Raw genomic sequence first — 22,294 nt, 5'->3', positions numbered from 1 at the left:
GAACTTAACAAATTAAGCCTCAGATTCCATGGCTGCTTGAGTGAACTATCCAGCCTATTCCATCAGCCAAGGGTTCATATATTCATTAGTTTCTTCTTTTTCTGCCACTAGAGAGCTCAGACTCTCTGCCAGCCTATTTCTCCATTGATGCTGCACATGTCTGCATTTGTCCATGTTTCTGAATTGTTGAGATACTTTAGCATTGATAGCAACATTTGTTAAAGTAACATTGTATGATCGTCATGCATGCTGTACATGTGAGTACACATGTATTGTGCATATTCATTATAGAAGTGATATGTGTAATGTGAGTGTCATGTATGTGAGCATCTTGCATGTAAGTGAATATCACACAAGCAGGTGTTCATTGTGCAGGTGAGAGTTCACACAGCACACGCATGCAAGTGAGAATTTTTGCTTGTTTGCTCATCTTTCCCATACGTAAATTCATAGTAATGGAACTGATGGGCATTTAGCAACCACTAGCATATTCGAACTTATGACTCATGTCTGTTTCCTCGGACTGAGCTGGCTTAACCCAGGCTTACCCTGCTTCTCTGACATGGCAACCAGTTTCTGTCCCAGACCGTGTTCTGTTCTGAATAAATCATTGCCACATTCTCCAAACCAACCTTCCCACTCCAGTGATTTTTATCATATTGCAGCTCTTGGCCATTCCTTTTCACAAACACTGGCTTCCTTTGTTCCTCAATGCTCAGGGCGAATCTCTATAGCCTTGCCTTGGGGTCAGTAGGCACTAATTTAAGCTCCACATGCTAGACTTCAAAAGCCAGCGGTATCTATTCCTGCCTACATTGGCCCATTCTCATGTTCCAGTTCAACATCTGCCAATCAAAACTGAAAGGCAAAACAGGGTGCTTGGAAGAGCAACTGCAAAGGAGAATAATCATGGTCAGAATTCCATCTAAGATATGCCATGCTCTTGGACAAGTTGCCAGGCCTCTACAAGCTATGCTCAGCTGGAAATGGGAGTTAAATGCTTTCAGAGTTTCTGGTCAAAATATGCGATAAAAGGAGCATCCTAAAGCAACAATAAGTAGTTTAGACATTACCTGTTTCAGTTGCCATTATGCTAACTGATCTCATCCGAAGTCTCTTAAATTACCTTTTAATACATTATTCTCAAGAGTTTCTTCAATCTCTATTTGACATTCTATGTCATGCATCCTGATAGATGAAGCATACTACATCTGGTTCAACTTTCTCCCATAGGACTCAGCAAACTGAAGGACTCAGTCTACATGCATGATATTAATAGATTAATCCAAACACAAGGATGTAATCCTCATTCTAAAGTATACACCAATTGCTTGCAACGTATGGAAATACTCAGTTCTATAAGGTCCCCCAGGGTCAGTATGATACAGACCTCAGAGTTTACACAAATCTGATTACAGTCCCAAAGATAAGCTCTATGCTGCTATCTGGTGACTCAGTAAGAAAAGTTCAGAATTTTTAATCAGTAGCTGTAGTGATTAAGCTAGTCTGGATGGCATTTCTCTACAAATGCCACCAAACAAACCATGCCCATGGTCCACAATGATGACATAAAAATGTTTTCCTATCCTCATATAAAATGATACAACTGGTCAACCACCAAAGTGGATTTCTAAAAACATACCAAAGTTTAGGAATCCATAATTTGCGATCTCACGTTTGTACCGATGACTTTCTGGTTATCAGGGTAGGAATTCCCTAGATGAGGAAAGAAAGTCTCTGAAAATGCAATCTTCAAGGTTTACATGAAAGGATCTTTGATCAATCAATACTTAACAAATGAGGCTGAGAGTGTGGCTCAGTGGTAAAGTGGTTTATCCAGTATCTGATTCCCTGCATTGATCATAGATATATATCACATATGATCATATAGACAAATCCACTTTCTTAGCACCAAAAGATATATAATAGAGGTGAATCAAAACTTACTTTGAAACCCTTTCCAAAATTTAAAGTTTTTGTCACTAAAGGCTAACTTGTGAAGACGACAGGCAGAGTTAGAATCAAAATGGAAAAAGTAAAGTTGCTCATGTCAGCAGGATGATCACAGGCACAGCCTCTTCCAAACTCTTACTGGATTGTGTTAAATATTTATGCAGTATCGACCAGGTGCCAGCTATATTATTTATTTTCACATTCATTTAATTAAATCCTTAGAATGTTTCTCGGAGGCATTTTGATTTTGAGGTATAGAACTAAAGACATCGAGTAGATAGTCCAAACCACAATTCAGGAAATTGTGTGGTCAGACTGGAAGTCCTATGAACCGACTCCTGAGGACAAGGCTCTTGGCGTCTCCCAGAACATCCTATTCCTGGGCTTTTAACAAGTTAGATGCTAAACACCTCAGAACCTTGCTCCTTATAAAACTGTCTATTCACCAACCATCAAAACTGTTTCAGATGAAACTTATTTTTCTTTGACAGACCAGAAACCTAGTGTTTATCACTGTGATGAACACTACAGCCAAAAGCCACTTGGAGGTGGGGAAAAAGGGGGTTTATTTCATTTTATAGCTTATAATCTACCGTGAAGGGACATGGTTGAGACTAAAGCAAAGACTGGAAGAATGCTGTTTACTGGCTTGCTCAGCAAACCAGCTTATACAGCCCACGACTACTTGCCCTGATGTTGTACTGCCACAGTGGGTTGGTATCCCCCCTCCACATACTAATACACAGGCAAGGATTTGCTGCTTTTGTGGTGAGAACATACCACCAGGAAGCAAATGGAAGGATGAGTGCAGGGCTAGTCATACAACCAGCGTGTACAGCAGAGCTGAGGGTTAAGGTACAGGTGTAACATTTTCAGTGTTACACCTGAAAAATGTCTATGTGCTGTCGAAGCTGAGCCAAACTCCCACTCTAAGGACCATAAATTGGCACCACTATTATGCATATTATACCCTCTGATTTTCCAATCCTGGAGGGAACAGTTTGCATTCCTAGGACAGTTAGACTTTGAGGTCAAAGTGATAATGGGGTTAGTGTAGGAGGGCAAGCAAAGCAGTCTGGTGAAAAGATAGGTGCCATTTGGGCATTCTAGCACATCATGATCCCATGAGCCACAAAAGACATATTTCTTGAACTGTCATTATGCATATTATGCAGCCTGAGGTGTTACTCTGTTCCCACTTTCCTTGTGGGCTTTTAGCCAGGTGCAGGGTTCAGCTGCTACTGCCTGTGAGGATTGCTGTGCTATTGAGCTCTGCCTCCCTTAAAGTCATGCCACAGGCCATCTTCCACGATCCCAACATCTGTGGCTTCTTCTGATCCTTCATATGCGGGTCTGGTCTTAAGGTACAATAAAATCTTTTCACCCACTAAAATGCAATATCTAAAGGAAAAACCCACCGATATACAATATCATTGATGGCATTGGGGTGTACAACTTCTTCCCCTACCTCTTAATTGTAATGGACATTTTGGAAAGTGATTTGGGAATATATTTACAGAAATATTCATGTTCTCTAACTCAATAATTCACATCTGGGAACTGAGCCCAAGGGCATAATTCTGTACCTGAGAAAGAAGAATAACTTCTATGTAGAATATATTTCCTGAAGCATTATTTTTGATACAGAACACTGGAAAGACCTTTAATAACAAGGAAATGGGTATAAGTTGTGTTGGGCACACTCAGTTGTGTGGGTATTTGCCTTAAATGAGTTAAAGAAAGCTCTGTGGCAACTTCAAAAGATATACAGTGGAGCAAGTGAGGTGGGGAGGACAGACTTAGATAATAGCTGTGCTGTGTGTTTGATTTTCTATGTAAATATGGGATATATTGAAATATCCTGAAATTAATGCCAATAATATATGAGTTTATATAATGTGGAAAGGATTCCACAAGTTATTCTATGATTATCAAGTATCTAGTATATACATATATTACTTAAATAGTCATAATAAAAATTTCCTAATTCAGAAATGTTGAGAAAATCTGTAGGTGTGATTAGAAAGTTTGTTTGTTTGTTTGTTTTTTCTTTGTTGTATATTTTTTAACTTATTATACTTTATTCACTTTATATCCCAGCTGTAGTCCCCTCCCTCAGCCCCTCCCAGTCCCACCTTTCCTCCTTCTTCTCCTCCCATGCTCTCCCTCAGTCCACTGATGGGGGGGTCCTCCTCCCCTTCCATCTGACCCTAGCCTATCAGGTCTCATCAGGACTGGCTGCACTGTCTTCCTCTGTGGCCTGGTAAGGCTGCCTTCCCCCTCAGGGGGAGGTAATTAAAGAGCCAGACACTGAATTTATGTTAGAGACAGCCCCTGTTCCCATTACTAGAGCTTCCATGAGCTATATCTGTGTAGGGGTTCTAGGTTATCTCCATGAATGGTGCCTGGTTGGAGTATCAGTCTCAGAAAAGACCCCTGGCCCAGATTTTTTTTTTGTTCTGTTGCTCTCCTGTGGAGCTCCAGTCCCCTCCAGGTCTTTCTATCTCTCCATTCTTTCATAAGATTCCCTGTAATCTGCCCAAAGTTTGGCTATGAGTCTCAGCATCTGCTTCAATACCCTGCTGGAAAGAGTCTTTCAGAGGCCCTCTGTGGTAGGCCCCTGTCTTGCCCTTTTCCAATGTCTATCCCATTTGCCTCTTATCCAGGGTCTTCCTTCTTGGTTAGCTTCTTTAGGTGCACAGATTTTAGTATGATTATCCTATATTATATGTCTACTATCCACTTATAAGTGAGTATATACCATGTGTGTCTTTCTGCTTCTGGGATTCCTCACTCAGGATGATCTTTTCTAGTTCCCACTTTAGAAAGTTTTGATTGGAGTGTCTACAAAGGTCAGTGTGTATTTATATCCTTCTTGTTATAGATGTGGTCTAGTATTGTAAGCAGGAGGACATGCCCAATGTAATTGTCATGGACAAAGACACACCATCATGGCTAAAACTTGGCCACATGAAAATGTTCTTAGAGTTCTTCTTATGCTATAAAGACTTAAGCCCAAGCACTAGCTGATCTTTTGCTCTTGTTCTCAACGCTTGTTGAAAGTGTAAAGGTCCCTAAGCCATTCTGGAAATAATTTTCACCTCTCACCACTGAGGCATGTGTCTCTAACTTTGGGGGTCATGGGCACTCCTGTTGCTGTGCTCAAAGTCCACTTAGGAAAGACTTTATTTTGGCTGATAGTTTTAAAAGGATGGGCCATGGTGAAAAGGCATAACAGCAGGAACAATCTGGCTGATTATATTTTCACCCATACTACAGGAAGTAGAGAAAGAAGAGAAAGTAGGGCAAGGCTACAAACTCTTAAAGCCCACACCCAGAGCTACACTTCACCAGCAAGCCTGAAGCTCCCAAGTAGCACACTGTCAACTAGTGAACAAGTATTCAAATGCATGAACTTATGGTGGGCACTGTCCACTCAAATTACCACAATTGCTTTTCCACTGATCTTCTAAACACTCAGCAGATCAGACCATTTCGTTCTCTCCATCATGCTGTAGAAGTAAAGTAGAAGAAGGCAGACGGCCCATTCAAGAGCACTCCAATATATAATGAGCCAGTCACTTCTCCATCCTCTACTGACTCCAAGTTTCAAGGAAGATGTGTATTCTAACTGCTCTTCTAGAACTTAATGAATGGTGTGTCTATTGCTTCCTAATCCCTAAGTCTGGGGAGATGGTTTATCTGATAGCCAAATAAAGCACATTGTTTCACTGTGTCTTCAAGACCAAAATACAGGAGATTGGACATGCACTGAGGTTATACGTGTAGTCAAGCATGCTCAGCATAAAATGAATGTGAGGGTGTTATTTGTTTTAATCAGCAACGACAGACACTGATGCCCTCAATACCTCAGATACCGGGGATGGTCCAAGAAGCAATACAATGGAAATCACAACTCTAAAGCAGGTGATTTCCGAGTTCATGACAGAGACAGCCCTTGCTCCCCTTACTTGGTTACCTGCTCTTTGATCTCATGCGCCTGGCCATGTGGCCTTGCCAGACCAAAGAGGAAGAGGATCTAGGAAGTACTGATGAGACTTGATAAGCAAGGGTCAGATGGCATGGAAGAGAACTCCCCCTTTCAATGGACTAGGAGAAGAATATGGGGGAGAAGTAAAGCAAGGTGAAATCTGGAAGAGATGAGAGAGGGGGCTACAATCAGGATATAAAATGAATAAATTGTAAAAAAAAAAAAACATTTTTAAAAAAGAGGGTGATTTCCAATCAAGGACTACTTACCAATCTTTATCTTATTTATTGTTCTCCAGATGGGCCTTGAACTCACCATATAACTGAGAATGATCTTTAACTTTGCAATCCACCTGCCTTCACCTTATCAGTGCTAGGTTTATGGACATATACCACCATATTAGGTTTATGAGGTGCTGGTTGTTTGAACACGTAGTTTCATGAATACTAGACTATCATTCTATCAACTGAGATACAGCCTCATCCAACATTTAAAAAAAGATATATATGCTAGTAAATAAATGGTTGGGTGTTTTTTTTTTTTCACTTAAACAGAAACCATAATAGTTTGGTTAAAATGTTGACCATTTGCCTCCTTTTCATTGCATTAGCTAAACAGGAAAATCAAGAGAATACTGTAGTCTGAATCCTCAAGGAAAGCAAGGAAGTTTTGATTTCGAACAGATTCTATATCCATTCTCTACATAGAATTCTGATTAAGGATGATCAACATGGGGTTTCAAGAATGTTGTGTGACCTTCAACAACTTTTCATGTGAGACATGGTTAGCTCATCTAAGGTGACTGAGAACTAGGATACACCATTAAACTTTGGGAATGGGAAAGAGGTGGGTTTTATATTTACACCGTCTCTTTTCTAGATCCAGCCAGATAGTAGACTTTAGTCTGGCGATGTTATTGTCCACATCAGTTTCTCTAGTCATCTACATCCACAGGGAATTAGTTTAATGTTGCCCTACCCCTGCTAGAGGGCCTAGAAGATGACACGAGTGATTGAGGAAAGTGGGCACCTTAACTTTTTTGTGAATCAAGAACCAGGGAATCCCAGCACTACAAACATTGGATCTTCTAGTCTGCTCTGTTGTGTTCTGCATTGACCAGTTTTATTGAACTGAGTAAATTGGCTAATGGGCTACCCAAGCACTCTGTCTGAACCAGGCAAGCAAACCCTATAGAGATGTCCTTTTGTCTGGGTCTAACACTTTTAAATGTTCCCTAGGGTCTAGAAACACTCTTACCATATTCTTGAAGACCTTCAGAAATGACCATAGACTGTTGCTCCTAGACCCTTAAAAGAATCCTTTTGCCTGAAGGCTGAGCTGCATTCTATATAAAAACAGAGCCTGGAGAAGCTCTCCCTGACCTAGATTCACTAGGATTCAAGCAAGGAAATCAAAATCCCATGTTTCTTTCTGATATGTCATGAAAAATGGGAAAGTGCTTTTACCAGAACGCAGTTGTGCTCAGATTCACAGCCAGCCCCACAGCCAACCCCACAGCCAGCCCCACACAGGTAACAACAAGCTGAGATCCCTGCTAACCTACAACTGAGCCGCAGCAGAGCTCTGAAGCCCTCCTCCCTTGTGGTCCCTGTTCTGTTTTTCTGTCCCTTTACCATGTACAATGCTTTTATAAAGGCAAGGCCAACAGCTTAGGCTATCCTTGAACTCCTCATGTAGCCCAGGCTACACTTAAACTTACAGGATGTGATATCTATAAAGTTATAGATTTTTTTTTTCTGGCCCTAGCTAAATGGCATTCTCAAAATTAAGCTCCCTTAATCTAGATTTTCTTGAGTCAATGTCACCATAAGGACTATTGCTTCCCACATTACTTCATGGATCTCGCCAGTGGCTTTGCTACCTCTCTTCTGTACTTAAACTCACCACTGGGGTCTGAAATAGTTTCCCAGGGTTTTCTCACCTGACCTAACATGGTAATTTATTTTCTAGGAGGCCTGAAATACATATCTAGGCCTTATCTCTAACATAACATTAGTCTAATATCCAGCCTGTGGGTTGTGAGACAGGCATACTATGAAGACTATTGGAAAGACATCCTATTGGTGAGCACTAAGAACACAGCTTGGGGAGGTTTAGAGACCTGTTTTCAGTCCCTGTTTGGAAAAGGATATAGAAAGGCCCACATTTTTCTATGGATCCTGTCTCTTCCATAAGACAAATAGGCTCTGTTCTACAGAAATTGCTTACTCCACTACCAATGAAAACAGGAAGATGTAGCATCTTCTACATGCCCTATTTCTGCTATGTTTGTCTTCAAGAATCTGCTAGTCTACCGGGAAATCCAGGTTAAATATAGAGGGCTCACATCCAAAGAGAATCACCTGTACCACTTCTGGATTCCTGGAGTTCCAGGTACTGTTTATATTCATGGCCACCTCCTACATGGGAACTAGAGAAAAATAACCAGGTGAAGACTTAGCCTCTTTTTTTTTAAAGACTTAGCCTCTTAGTTAAGTGTCAGCTCTCGTGACTGAATGCTCATGAGCAAAGCTATTTGTGGATTGCATGCAGCTCTCACACTCTCATATTTTCACCTACTAAAAGATTCAAGTAGGCCATCTGAGAGGGAATCTGTGCAGACCCTGACATTCTCCATATGGTGACTGCTATGTAAAGAAAGCACATCACTGACAGTGAATATGTGGGTTAGTTTTGTTAACTTGACACAGACTATTTGTCCTCGTGGGGAGAGAGAACTTTGGCTGAGGAATTGCCTTCATCAGATTGGTGTGTAGGCAAGTCCTGATTGATGTAGGAAGGCTCAGCCCACTGAGCAGCGCCGTCCCTGGACAGGTGCTCCTGGGACACATGATTAATGGTTCCAGAGTGTTGTCACATGTTACTTACCCTATTATAAGTTAGGAAATCTTTGCCTGATCTCTGAGTCGGGGGCTGTTTTATGGAAAATTTATAGATGAGAAAGCCAAGCTGAGTCTTCATCTTGGGGAATTTTCAGCTAACTTTGGATAAACCTACCATGCTTATAATTAAGATTAAGGGTACCCTTCCCTCCTGATCCAGAATTCTAGGTGCAACAGAAAGCAGAAGGGCCTCCCAAGTCGGTTTTGATGGACAATGGCTTCAGTCATAGCACCTCTGGGGCATCTGCCTCCTCTGTTTTTATATGCTCTTCTTTAGGTTTGAAGCTAAAGTGCTCAAACCTAATATGAGTTCTAAGGTCTTGGTTCAATCCTTTTCCATCTCTGGCCAACTGATCATCAGAGCTGGAGGGCAATGCACAAACGTCTCATTCAGCTCTGTCTGAGGCTACAAAATCCCATGAACTCAAACTCCAATTCAGAACCATGGACAGGGCCAAAGGCTCACTTCTTGTCTTAGCATTTTGTTCTCAACCTAAAAGGGTACTTGAGGGCACATAAGCAGCTAAATTTATTTTCCTTCAAACCCTTTAATTATTGTAAAAATAGAAGGCACTCAGCCACAGTTATCCAACTCAATAACCATGAATAATGTGCATTAATGCACAGGCTAAGAATAGGAGATGGGGCACTATTAAGTAAGCCATGAGCAACCAAGATTGAGGGTAAACTGTATGAAAACTTTGAAAAGATATTTTTCAACACACACATATTATCTTTAGACATGGATTCCTCATTATTCATTAGATATGTTTGGGATTCTAACACTAGCAGCCTAGACATCATTAGGATTGGGATTTGGGAGCTAGAACCACCAAGATGCAGTGACATGTTACCCCATGGAAAATCTAGAATGTGATATGGTAATATAATATACAACTTCACAGTCACCAAATCAGCAGGTGATGGCTGGCCAGTTGCTTACGGCTTGCAGAACTTTGCCCCGTCCTTGGTAGCATCTCCATTGTACTGCAGTGAGTAGGCTAGACTGTGTATCCACTGTCCACTCCATGCCAGCTATTTCACATGTAATTATAATTTCTTTTCTATTGTATGGATCCCAAGCTCTTATTGAAGAGGCAGAGACTCTTTAAAAAAGATTTTTATGAATTCGTACATTTATTATTCCCCCTGCAATCCAATACAGTAATGGGCCAGGTGACTTTCACTGTTCACTATGGCTCCAAAGCTTATTTGAATCTCCATTTCAAATAGAGCTTCACAATAGAAAACATGAGAGGCATAGCCCAGGTTCTTTTTCAAAGTCCCTTTGCTTGCAGGCTGTTCTAATTCAAAGAGGAGACGCTGACATCACAGATGGCACCTCTCCAAGCACAGCCTACAGGAATACCTGCGGCAGCACAGCAACTGTTTGCTAGGCAGACAAGCGGCTGAACAAAAACCTACAATGAGACCTTGGGTGGAGTAGAGGCACTACCATTCCTGCCCCACCTCAACCCCGCCCCTAATGAGATGACCCCTGAAACAGTTCTCCTTCCAAAGCTTGGCAGATTCCCTACTCCTCTCAGGAGGACCTCATGTTTTCCAGGATGGCCTACACCTCACATTCGCTGAGCTAAAGTCATTGGGCAGCTTCTAAATGGAGGTTGCAGGGATTTTTTTTTTCTCTTGTACTCCAGGAGGATTTGGCAAAGTCTGGAGCTCATTGGACTTAAAACTAGGAATGAATAGTATAGAGTGATTGCCTAGCCTGTGAGGAGGGTTCAATTCCATGAAAAAAAAAACGCATTGGTGGCGGGGGGGGGGGGGGAGTCAAGGATGCTGCTTAACACCATGAAATACATAGGGCAGCCCCAACAAAGAATTTTCCAACCCAGATTAACAGTGTTGGGATTAATAATTCAGACCTCAAGCATCTCTTCCCAGAAACCACTTGGATTTGGTTCCCTTCCCACGAAGGATTTAAATGCCCTTGCCTTGGACACAAAACAGGTAGCACCGATGACATAGGATGTTGGGGCGCTTACACCCCTTTATTCTTTAACTTACAGTTCACCAGACCCTGTGTTCCCTATACTAGACTCAGGGTGGGAGGAGAGATGGCCTCCATGTAGAAATCAGTACTACATCTTCTTTTCACTAAAATTATTTTATTGGAACTATATGTTCATGTGGATTCTGATGCTCAAGAATACCAAGAATTATTAGATCCTGTGGAGCTGGAGTGACAGGCAGTTGTAAGCCAGTTGTAAGTGCCAGGGATTAACCTCTGGTTCTTTACAAGAGTAGGACACTCTCTTAAACACTGACCATCTCCCCAGACTCCTCTTCATACTTCTTAACCTGATACAGAGAGCCTTGATTTTATCACAGTAACTAATGAACAGAACAATGTATCTTCTCTGTTCTATGCAGCTTCTTACAGAAGTATGACACACAGTGGATACTCAAGAGATACTTGTGCAACCAGCCTTGCATCTGGAATACAGACAGCCTTTGCTTTCCTGATACAAACACATAGCTCAAGAGACACATGGCACCCTGGGTGAAGGGTGGGAACATCGTGGGCAATGGAAGCAAAGAGGGTGCCCAGTGCTTGTCAGTTAGCTGTCTTTTGGTGGATGCCTATGTTTCTCTTGAGCCTTTCAGTTCTGAAAGCTTACCGGAATGCTGGCAGCAACATCCACAAATGGTAAGGACATTGCCACTTTACCTCTGTCTTGGAGATATTAAATGATACTTGGGAATCAGACATGGAAACTTCAGCAGCCCTGGACTTGGTGATGCACTTCTTTCTGAAACACCTGACCAAAAGAAGAGAGGTTGTGTTTCTCAGTTTGAGGGTACAATCCAGCAAGGTGAGAAAGACCTGAGGCAGCTGGTGACATTGCATCCACAGTCTGGAAGCCGAGAGAGATGAATGCTGAGGCTCAGCTAACTTTCTCCTTTACAGTCAAGGAGGACCTCAGGCCATGGGATGACATGACCCACGTCAGGGTAGGTCTTCCCAGTATACCCTAGCTAGACGCTCAGACCTATTTCGAGGCTTGTCTCCCGGGGCATCAGAAATCCTGTCCTGTTGGCGATACTAACAGGCACACTTGAATTTAGGATAAATGTACCCAGAGCCATCCTTGTCTGAGATCTGAGGGGCTGGAGCAAAACATCCTCGGTTGACTGACAGTATGTATTTCCACACAGCATTTCTTGACTCAAGCCTTGCATGGCCTTTCCCCTCCTGTCTCTTCAGCTCATTTGCTTGGTGAGCCACACATATGTCTTCCTGTTAAAACCACTCTCTTAAGCCATGGAATCCCCATGAACCATGCATGCTACACTGTGTGGATGCCATTTTTGTTTTAGAGCGTTCTGAGAAGCCACGAGAAAGAAGCCCTTTGGGGGCACAGAACAGCTCTACCTACTTTTTCCACTCAGAGCTTCTTCACCCCACTGGTTCTCAGCCAGCTTTCTGGGCCTTGCCAAAAAAAAAAAATGAAGCAAATAATAAAGGACAACAGACTTGTGGTTATGCAGGTTTCAGTGCTGTCTACTGCCAAGTCAACAAACTCAGTAGCTATGTTTATTTGCTTGCTGGATTTCTTTTTCAGGGTCACTGCTGTCTAGTGAGAGTATAAATGTAATGTAAATGAGAGTATAAAGACCATGTGAAACTTTATTTATTGCCATGTACTTATGGTGGAAATACTGGGGGGAAAAAAACTGAGTTTTGGTAATTTCAGCATCCACCCAAATATGGGTCGGGAGTTAGCTGCCTTTCTTTTCTCTTCTTTTCCTTTCTTTTAAATCTCTGTTCTGAGGCATCATGTTTGCCCCTCACTTCCTGGTGAGCCACAAAGGACTCCTATTCTAAAATTCAAATTTCCTGAGACATCCTGTAGCCTCTTGCATGAAATATTCTACCATGATGAGGGTGATTAAAAAAATATATATGTCTCTATGAACTATCCCAATTTTTTTCCAAAACTTGAGCCTACATAATCCTTGTGGGGAGCCTTTCAAGTGGGTGCTGTTGACACCCATGTTATTCATTAGGACACTGTCAGAAAGAGTTAACTTTGGCAGTGAAATGTGTACAGCAAGTCTAAGTACCCAGGAGGCACAAACCTATGCTCCTAAAGCCCTGGACTGTTCATCTCCAGTGGCCAATAAAGCAGACCTAACCATTAATCTTCAGAAGCCCTGTCTTCAATTCAAACCTAAGCACAAACACCTGGTCCAGAAGAGGCCACCCAGCATCTGGAGGCATGCTTCACCTGGTCTTCATACTGCACAGTTAGAATAAGCTTGTGCCTTTGTATTGTATTATGGTGAAAATTCTTTAAAATCTTTAGAGATCCATATATATATATGGATTAATATATATATGTTTAAATTCATTTTCATGTCAGCATAAGACAGGACAGCCCCAAGTCATGCTATCTTTATAAATTAGTACCTTCAGCCGTGTGTACATCCTCTTTAGGTGCGAGCATCTGCAACTTTGTACTCTGCTCATGGGTTTGTCTTATAATTTGCATGTCTCCACCATCCTGTCTCCTATTCTAATTTTAAATGGCTGCCTAATCGTCCATCTGGCTGGTAGTTCTGTTTATCACTAGCCTACTTTGACCTTTTGTGTTCTTTGAAAACTCCTTAATAATTTCTGCCTGTGCTTTTATTGCTTCTAAATTATTGCCTATATTATTTGCTTAAAATAATTTGGCAGGGGACAGTACTGTCAGACTGCCACCCTCGGTATACTTTTCTAGCCGTCCTTCTGAGGTAAACTGAACCTGCACAGTTTCCTGTTTACCCCTGAAGTCTCTGCATATGCAATTCAGTCCTTGATGTGCCCTGTGGATTGGGTGTGGCTATTAGAACCATTAACTTCTTTGCTATCCATAAAGCAAGCCTGGAATGGTAATGAGGACACTGCATGACTAGTTTAGAGGAATACAAAATAGCTCAAAAGAGAAAAATGTTTAATGTTCTCCCCACAAAGAAATAATAACTGCTAGAGGTGGATATGCTAATTACCCTGATTTATTAGACTCTGCCTACATGTATAAAACATCACACAATACCCCATAATATTCACAATTACTGTGCATCAACTAAAAGGTCTTAAAATTTTAAACATTCAGTGTCAATGCAGCAACTGAAAACCATTATTTTCTTGCTTTGCTGTTTCTCTGCTTTGGGTTTTTTGAGCTAGGGAATAAAGCACAGATGGTAGAGAGCTGCCAGCTTCCACCTTTAGCAGCTAGCTAACATCTATGAAAAGAACAATAACCACAATCTTTTTGGATTCTAGAAAATTCATGTAGCAGAGAAAGATTGCTTTCTAAAATGCAGATGTAGTATAACAGATTCTAGAGGTCCTTCAGCATGCATTCCTTCCTCTTTAATCGCAACACAGCCCGAAAGGCAAGAAAGGGCAGCTAACCCCACAAGTCAACAACGCACTTGCTCTATCCCACCCCGTGTTTGCTGAGCTCCTGCTCCTTTCTCCCGGAGCTTCCACCTAGAAGCAAAACAGCCCAGAGAGCCTTAGAAAGCTTGCCTACATCTACGCAAGAGCAGCCAGTGCACAGGGCTCCCAGACACCAGAGGGCACTGTGTGGCCAGAAGTGATGGCTGCCCGGCTCTGCAGCTGCCTCCAAGCCCAGATCTGAGAGGCCTTGGAAATAGCTTGGTGAAGACTGCGCAATTTAGAAAAATAAAACCAGCCCACACCTTTTCCCACTCAGGGGTTTTATTGTCCATCAGAATCCTCCGTCCACTGTGTTCTGCAGCAGTGTGACTCAGCTACCCATCATAAGATAACCCCAGTGTCCACCTGAGCTTGTTTTTATAACCAAGCTCACAAACGATCGTCGTCCTCATGAAGCTGAACACTGTAATCACTACAGCAACCTCAGAGAGAGCCGCCATGACACTGGCTTGATCTGTGCTGGGCCCTGGGCTTCCCATCCTTTCTACATCCGTATTGGTGACAATCACACTTCTATCTTGTAGGAAAGGATCTGGGCTTCAAAATAGCTAAGCTCTGAACCTGAATGGGAAGCCAGTGTGTGTTGTTAAGTCTGTTTGACATTTGAGTCTGATCTCTCAGCAGAATCTAGACACCTTGTGATTCTCAGATCACCTTGAATTTACAGTTAGTGCCCAGACATTGGAAGTCTGACTAATATGATCATGCATTCTTCAAATATTCACCTACTGTATACCTGCAAGTCTTTGAATATGCAAATCTTACGCCTGGTCATTTTTGACAAAGGACCAATAGGATAGAAAATAACTCCAAATGGTGGCCAATGAGAGAAAAGAAAGTGCTCAAAACTAACAGGATGACCAATAATGGCACGGTGGAAAAAAAAATAAAGCTTGAAATAAAGCATCCCTTTATCACCAGCTCTGTCCAGACCTATCAACCTCTTCTCTACCTGTTCCCCAGCTTAGACCACAGGGAGCTTTGGAGAACTGTGATCTTGTCTGATCAAAATGTTGGGTCAGATTTCCCTTGGGATTGTGGATGGATATTCCTGTGACCGTGAACCCTAAACAGAGGGAATAGTTTCTGGGCTAGCCACTGAAGAGGCCCAAGCAAATATGCCTGAAGGGCAAATAAAGACACTAGCCAAAGACTCTATATTGCATCTTGGTTTCTGAGGGAGCAGGAGGACTGAATCCTCATCCTGCAGTCCCACCTTGAAGTCATCCCTGCCACTCACTTTCTCTAAATCTTAGGACTGTTTGCACTTGGAAAGCGATAATGTGATTCAACCAGCTCTCTGACTTACTCTTAGTTTAAAGCAATCAACTGCTCTGCTATATAGGTCATTCTGAGGCCCGTCATCTACAAAGCTCTAAGTCTAATATTTTTATTATCTGAAAATCTCACATCATGAAGCCAGATCACACCCAATTCCCAGTCCTCCGCCCTCTACCCTTGTGACCTTCTCTCCCCTTCCCAAAAGAAAATAATAATAATGAAGGGAAAAAAACCAACATATATTGCCCACATGATTACTGGAGAGTGGTCAAATGCCCAGTGGTTAGCTCAAGAAAATAGAGTCCTTCCCCACCTGCACCCCCGCCAGAAGCCATCAATTGTAGAGAGCTACACTTCAGCATCCTTATCACAATTTAAGAGTTCTCTTCAATCTTCGGGGGGGGCATCATATAGGTTATGTCCCTCTTAACTGAGTCTGCAGTCATCAATCCTTGGCAAAATTAGCTTCTTTGCCCTTCATCATAAGTGGAAGCACAGATCGTGGACTACCACATGGACTCCAGTCTCAGCATGTGATGTGGGCCTCAGCCTAGTCTACAGGGACAGTACAGATCACAGGAATCAACACAGCCCTCTGCCGACTTTCTACTCCACAACATACTCATCCAGTCACATTAATGCCTTTCACAGCATCAGTAGGAAAACTAGACCATACATCAGACCTTGTGTGCATAGGACAGTCACAACTATAATTAGCAAAATACGGGCTGTTAACAGAAACAAAACTCTAAACAATTCCTTTGGGTGCCAGATGCCATCCTGGTGAATTACTTCAGTGCGTAGCAACTGGATTGGAGAGACATCCAGCAAAGGAGCTCATTACAAGTCCCCTCCATGAGTCATTGCTCCTCGACACCTCCCTGCCTGGGGAGAGGATGGACAAAACTGATCGATGAGACTTGGCTGGGGGTGGAATGGTCATTGATTCATCTGTGTAAAGATGAAGAGGTTGAACAAGATGAAGTACAAAGCCCACCTCCATCCCAAGCTGGAGAAATAGGAAATTTGATAGAGGCCCAGAGAGAAGTGTGACTCACCCCAAATCATCACTGAATACCCCACTGAGCTTGAGATTAAACCTGGCTTTGAAGAGAGTACAAAGTGCTCGGGAGAACAGCAGTGGGGCCTGGGATAAAGGCACCAAGAGTCATGTCCCGACAACTTAAATAGTGTGTGCTTTAAATGCAGAGGGGCAGAGGTGGCACCATATTGGTGGCTTTCTGTGCTTTGAATGTGGTAACAAGGCAAAACTGGGGTGATTACAGAGTTGGTCTGAAGATGAGGAAAATAAGAAGGAAATGAACAAGGAGTAGAGGCACCCTTGTGTATGAGAAGGGAAGAGCCTGCCCCACTCTACAGCCATTAAGGCAAGGAAAGAGCAGAGTGGGGAAATGAAAGGCCAGAGAGGCAGGTATCAGTGTGTCCAGTAGCTTGTTTCTTCCCCAGGAACAGCAATGACTCATGCCCTGAGCTCAGGACAACATTGATCTCTGTACTTAGCATCTTGTGTTCTGAATCAAAAACATACACCTATCGGAGCCCCTGCATGCAACAGTGGGAGTCCCATTATCACTTCCTCACAGTAATCATTCTTCTCTGGACACTAACAGTCTAGATGATCTGTGCTTAAACTCAGTGTGCAGTGTCTGATTAGTCTTTATTTTGGATGAACTAAACTCAAAAGTTAATTTTTTTAAAAAAATCTGGGATCAAAGAGTAAGAAATAGTCTTGCTTCTCTCACGTCTGACTCCAAAACTCTGACACTGCTGTCTCAGATTTCATGTGCAGCCTTACCATGTAGTACTCTCATGTGTGAGCATGGAAACATGGCATATTTATGAAATAAATGGGAAATTCAAATGCCAACTCTCACTATGAGCTAAATGTTAAAATCTTACATTTTCTTACAGTCTGCCCCATCTCTCTCTCTCTTTCTTTCTCCTCCTCCCTCTTGTTCTCTCTCTCTCTCTCTCTCTCTCTGTCTATCTCTCTGTGGATATGTCTCTGTGTCTGTCTCTTGTGTATGCATCTTTCTGTTTCTATGTCTTTCTCGCTCTGAGTTTGTCTTTCTATCTCTCTCTTTGTGTGTGTGTCTTTCTTAGGATGTGTGTATATGTTTGTCTCTCTGTGTGTCTGTCTTGTGCATGTGTCTGTTTCTGCATGTCTTGTGTGTGTGTGTGTGTGTGTGTGTGTGTGTGTGTGTGTGTGTGTGTCTGTCTGTCTTGTCTTGTCCGTTTGTCTGTCTCTAATCCCTTCTTCATGGACTGTTTTCCATCTGCTTTGTAAGATGCATATATTATCTGCATCCTGCTTATCATTAATTGTGTTATCAAAAATCATATAAAATCAGTGTACGCTAGTTCGTTATTTGTAGATGCAACTGTGTGTATCTCTGGCTCCCTCACTGCAGTTTATTTTTCTTGTTTCTAGTTTCACAAATTGCACCATAACAAACACTTGTGCATGTCAATATTTTGTGCATAGCACTGACCCTTTTCTAGAGTTAGTAACTGAACTTCCATGGACTGAATCCCAGGCTGCAGGTATTTCCTGCCTCTGACGGATCTGGCGATGGGAGAGCACTGTTGGAACAGCCCAGCAGCCACCTGCTTCTCCCTAAAATGTAATGAGACATTTAGTGCATGTACCCTCCATCATGTGATTAGCTAATGTGGGCATCCCCTACCAAGCAGATATCCCTAGGGGCCTTGAAATCATCTTTTTAAGCTGCCAGCCCTTAATGCTGGTAAATTAATCTGGGCAAACGCTCTCTGATGAGGCTCACTGCCCATCTTGCTGGTGAGCTGGCTGTGCCAAAGAGGCAAATGGCCTGCATACTTGACCTCATGCACTAGAGGAAAGCAGCTACACGGATCATTCTAATGGCGTGAAGGAGGAGAAGTATACCTGGTGAACATCCATCCCTTGTAAACTGACACATTTGGTCACAAATATAGGCAGCGCTTAGAACGAGTTAGTTGCATGTACTTCAAGAGACATGCAGCTGGGGACTTGCAGGCTGAGTAGAAAAGACTGAATCTTTGGAATCGCAGGGACCCCTTGGGATCCCCTAAGTCTCTTCCATCTCTCTTTCCAGCCAGTCCTGATACACATGCCTCCACACACATCCCTCGCAATGCCTGTCCTTCCTAGTTGTCCTCCTGAATGGCATTTGAATGGCTCTGCCTCTCCCACCGGAACCCTCTACATGCTCACTACCAGAGCTGTCTGCTCAAAGAAAACTTAGAAATCAGTCCCCAACGTTCCCAAATCCCTCAAGCGGCTTCCTTCTGTAGCAGTGATACAGAGTTCCAGTGTGGCTTCATTCAAGGTTCCCCTGAAACGGGCTACAAAGTATAGTGAGAATTTTGGTTTATTTAATAAATGCAGAAATATTATAAGACTGTGTTCTCACTTTAATGCAAGTGTGGGGATTTGGGTCTGCTTCATAGCACGTTACTATGATTTGCCTTGTGGTCTAGGAGGAGCATGATTTTTCCAGCTACAGATAGTTTCTGTGATTTTGTGATATTTGGAATTCTGGGGACTTTTCAGAGGCTATATAAATGCTAGGGCCCCAAGAGGTGATTGTGGGTTGTTGGTTGATTATTGTTGCTGGTTGCTTTTGGTCATGGTTTGTTAAATAGTCATGGGCAAAGAAGAAACTAGATATCGTGACAGTAAAGACGAATCTTTCTCCAAGGAGCTTGATGCCCCTAATCAGCAGAAAGTAGTCTAATGATCATCTCTCCCCATTCTCAACTCCTGACTTTATTCAGGGATTTTTTTTTCCCTTTCTGTCTTTTTTTCTCTCTTATCTAGTGTTATGGGGTTGAAAGGTTGGAAGAAAAGGGGTAAAGAAGGGTGGAAAAAAGAACACACAAAGTAGTAAAAGACTAGCTACCACCAAGTAGCTTCCCTAACTTCAGTCTCTACTATTTATTATTAGGAAAATGAAACATGAACTCTGCCATTTGCTATGAACCATGTTTTTCTTAACTCTGCTCCCTTTTCATATGTTATTTTTTAAATTATTTTTACAATGTATTCATTTTATATACCAATTGTAGCCCCATCCCTTGTCTCCTCCTGGTCCCGCCGCCCTCCTTCCCTCTTTCCCCCATCCCCTTTCCCTAGTCCACTGAAAGAGGGATTTCTCCTCCCCTGCCATCTGACCCTAGCTTATCAAGTCTCATCATGTTTGCCTGGATCCTCTTCCTCTGTACCCTGGCAAGGCCACATCGCCAGGGGATTGTGATCAAAGAGCAGGCAACTGAATTCATGTCAGAGACAGCCCCTTCTCCCCTTACTCAGGAACTCACATAGCTACAACTGAACAGGGTGTCTAGGTCCTCTCCATGCATGGTTCTTGGTTGGTTCATCAGTCTCTGCAGTGCCTTGCTGGGCTCAGATTTTTTAGCTTTGTTGGTCTCCTTGAGGTCATTTCCCAATTTTTATTCCTTGTTCTGTTCTGTTTTGTGTTCAGCTACAACCTCCCTGCTTTCAGCTGTTTGTGGAGTCTCAAAATGATCATCTGTACTTCTAGGGTGTATCAAAAAACATCACATTCTGTACCAAATTCTTCCTTGTGGACTTTGCATCTCACTGTGATGATGAGTGTAGCATAAAGAACACAGAGGAGCCTGAGAAGATGGTGACACATTTGTGTGAAGGCCTCATGTTGCAGTAGCAGCCAGGGGTTCTGGGAGGGCAGCAAGATAAAGAGAAATGCAGAAGAAAAAAAAAACCTCTCATTTCATATCCAATTTGTCACCAGGGCTACTGGTGAAGGGCTGAGAGGCTTGCAGACAGAAATCACCTAGGGCAGAAGAGAAAGGATAAAAAATTGGAATCTGAGATTGTCTAGACAGCTGCGTTATGATTTAAGATACTGCAGCAGCTAAGCACAACCCAGAGAGGTGGGCCCAACCCTTGTCTGATTTTTCTAAGAAGCCTCAATATCATGCAGGACAACAGGTAAGAGAGTCAACAAAAGCCACTGAAAAGTAAAGATAAGCACAATGTGAAGATACTGGGAAGGTAATTCTTAGAGTTAACAGCCAAGATGAGATTTTCCTAGTTAATCACTGGGTGAATGGGAGTGTCATACAGAGAAATGAATCTAAGGGTGAAACAGCTTTGCAGGCACTGCAGAAAAATCTTACCCCCTGATTAGTTAAGATTGTTTTCATCCCACTGGTAAAAGACAATATACTCATTCTACAACATTCCATCTACATCTTTGAATACTTATCTTAAACATTTTCAGGTATGTCAGGGAACAGTTGGAAATGAACACAAACAACAAGAACAGTCTGAAGCTCAGGCATTGGAACCCTCAGACCAGGACTTTAAGAGAGCCCTAATTATTGTTTCTAAGGAAGCACATGATGAAGTACGAGACATCAGGCAATTGGACTGAATAATGAGCTTGAAATGTGGTGACTAAAAATGAAAAAAAAAATATGATGCAACCTAGAGCGCCTGCTCAGATGTAGCCCTTGGTAGCTCAGTATCCAAATGGGTACCCTAATAAGGGGAACAGGGACTGTTTCTGACATGAACTCAATGGCAGGCACTTTGACCTCCCCCCATCCCAGGGAAGAGCAGCCTTGCTAGGCCACAGAGGAGGACTTTGCAGCCAGTCCTGAAGATACCTGATAAACCAGTATCAGATGTAAGGGGAGGAGGTTCTCCTTTATAAGTGGACTTGGAAAGGGGCAGGGAGGAGATGAGGGTGTGAGGGTGGGATTAGGAGGGAATGAAGGAGCGGGATACAGCAGGGATACAGAGTTAACAAACTGCAACTAATATTAAAAAAAATAAAAATAAAAAATACGATGAATAACACAGTAGCTGACTTACCTACAGAGTGAACATGACAGACAATGATCTCTAAACAGAAAGTTAGAAGAAAGGAAAGAAGGGAAAATACAGAAGAGTGCAAGACAGAGGTCTAGTTTGCTAGACTAAAGACTGATTGGTGTGGCTGGAATCATGGAGGATGGGAAGAAAACGTCTTCACTTGCACATGGGGACTTGAGGTGTGCGGTGACCATACCTCCAAATGTCAGTGTTCTGCCCGCCCCCATCCCATGACTGAATACCCATGCTCTCTCTCACATATGACTGAAGAGAGTGTCAAGTAGCTCATGCTTGTCCAACACAAGCTCCCACTGTGCGAGGAAGGAACTCAACATTTGCCTGAGCGGGACTCTCAAGCCTGTGCTGCTGAGGTTCTTCCTGCCTCTGTGCTGTCTCCAGACTCTGTCTATGCCTTTACTTTCCCTAGTCATTCTCCATGAGCATTCTTCCCTGTTCTCAGTGTATACCTCTTAGAGGACCTGCAGTGACGGAATAGGTAATGATGCAGTTATGAAGAGTGATGAAAGACCTCAGGCCGCAGTAGCGAGATACTCTGTGAAGCGTGTACAGGAGGAATACAAATGACATTTAACTAGGGTCTTATGGTTTCAGTAGGGCTATGTGAGTAGTATTCCATCCACACAATGAGAAAAGGTTTATGCAAACAGAAAAGTAATGACTTGTCACAGACTCGTCAGTGAGCCAAGGTTACAGAGCAAGCTCCTGCTCCTAAGTCTGAGGGATAGCCACCCAGAGGGAGAGCTAAGACGTGGCATGCACTTAGCTGGAGTGGGAAGCTGGTTCCC

Source organism: Psammomys obesus, unplaced genomic scaffold, assembly GCF_907164565.1.
Source record: "Psammomys obesus unplaced genomic scaffold, mPsaObe1.curated_primary_1811, whole genome shotgun sequence".
Lineage (NCBI taxonomy): Eukaryota > Metazoa > Chordata > Mammalia > Rodentia > Muridae > Psammomys > Psammomys obesus.
This window is presented reverse-complemented; position numbering follows the sequence as displayed.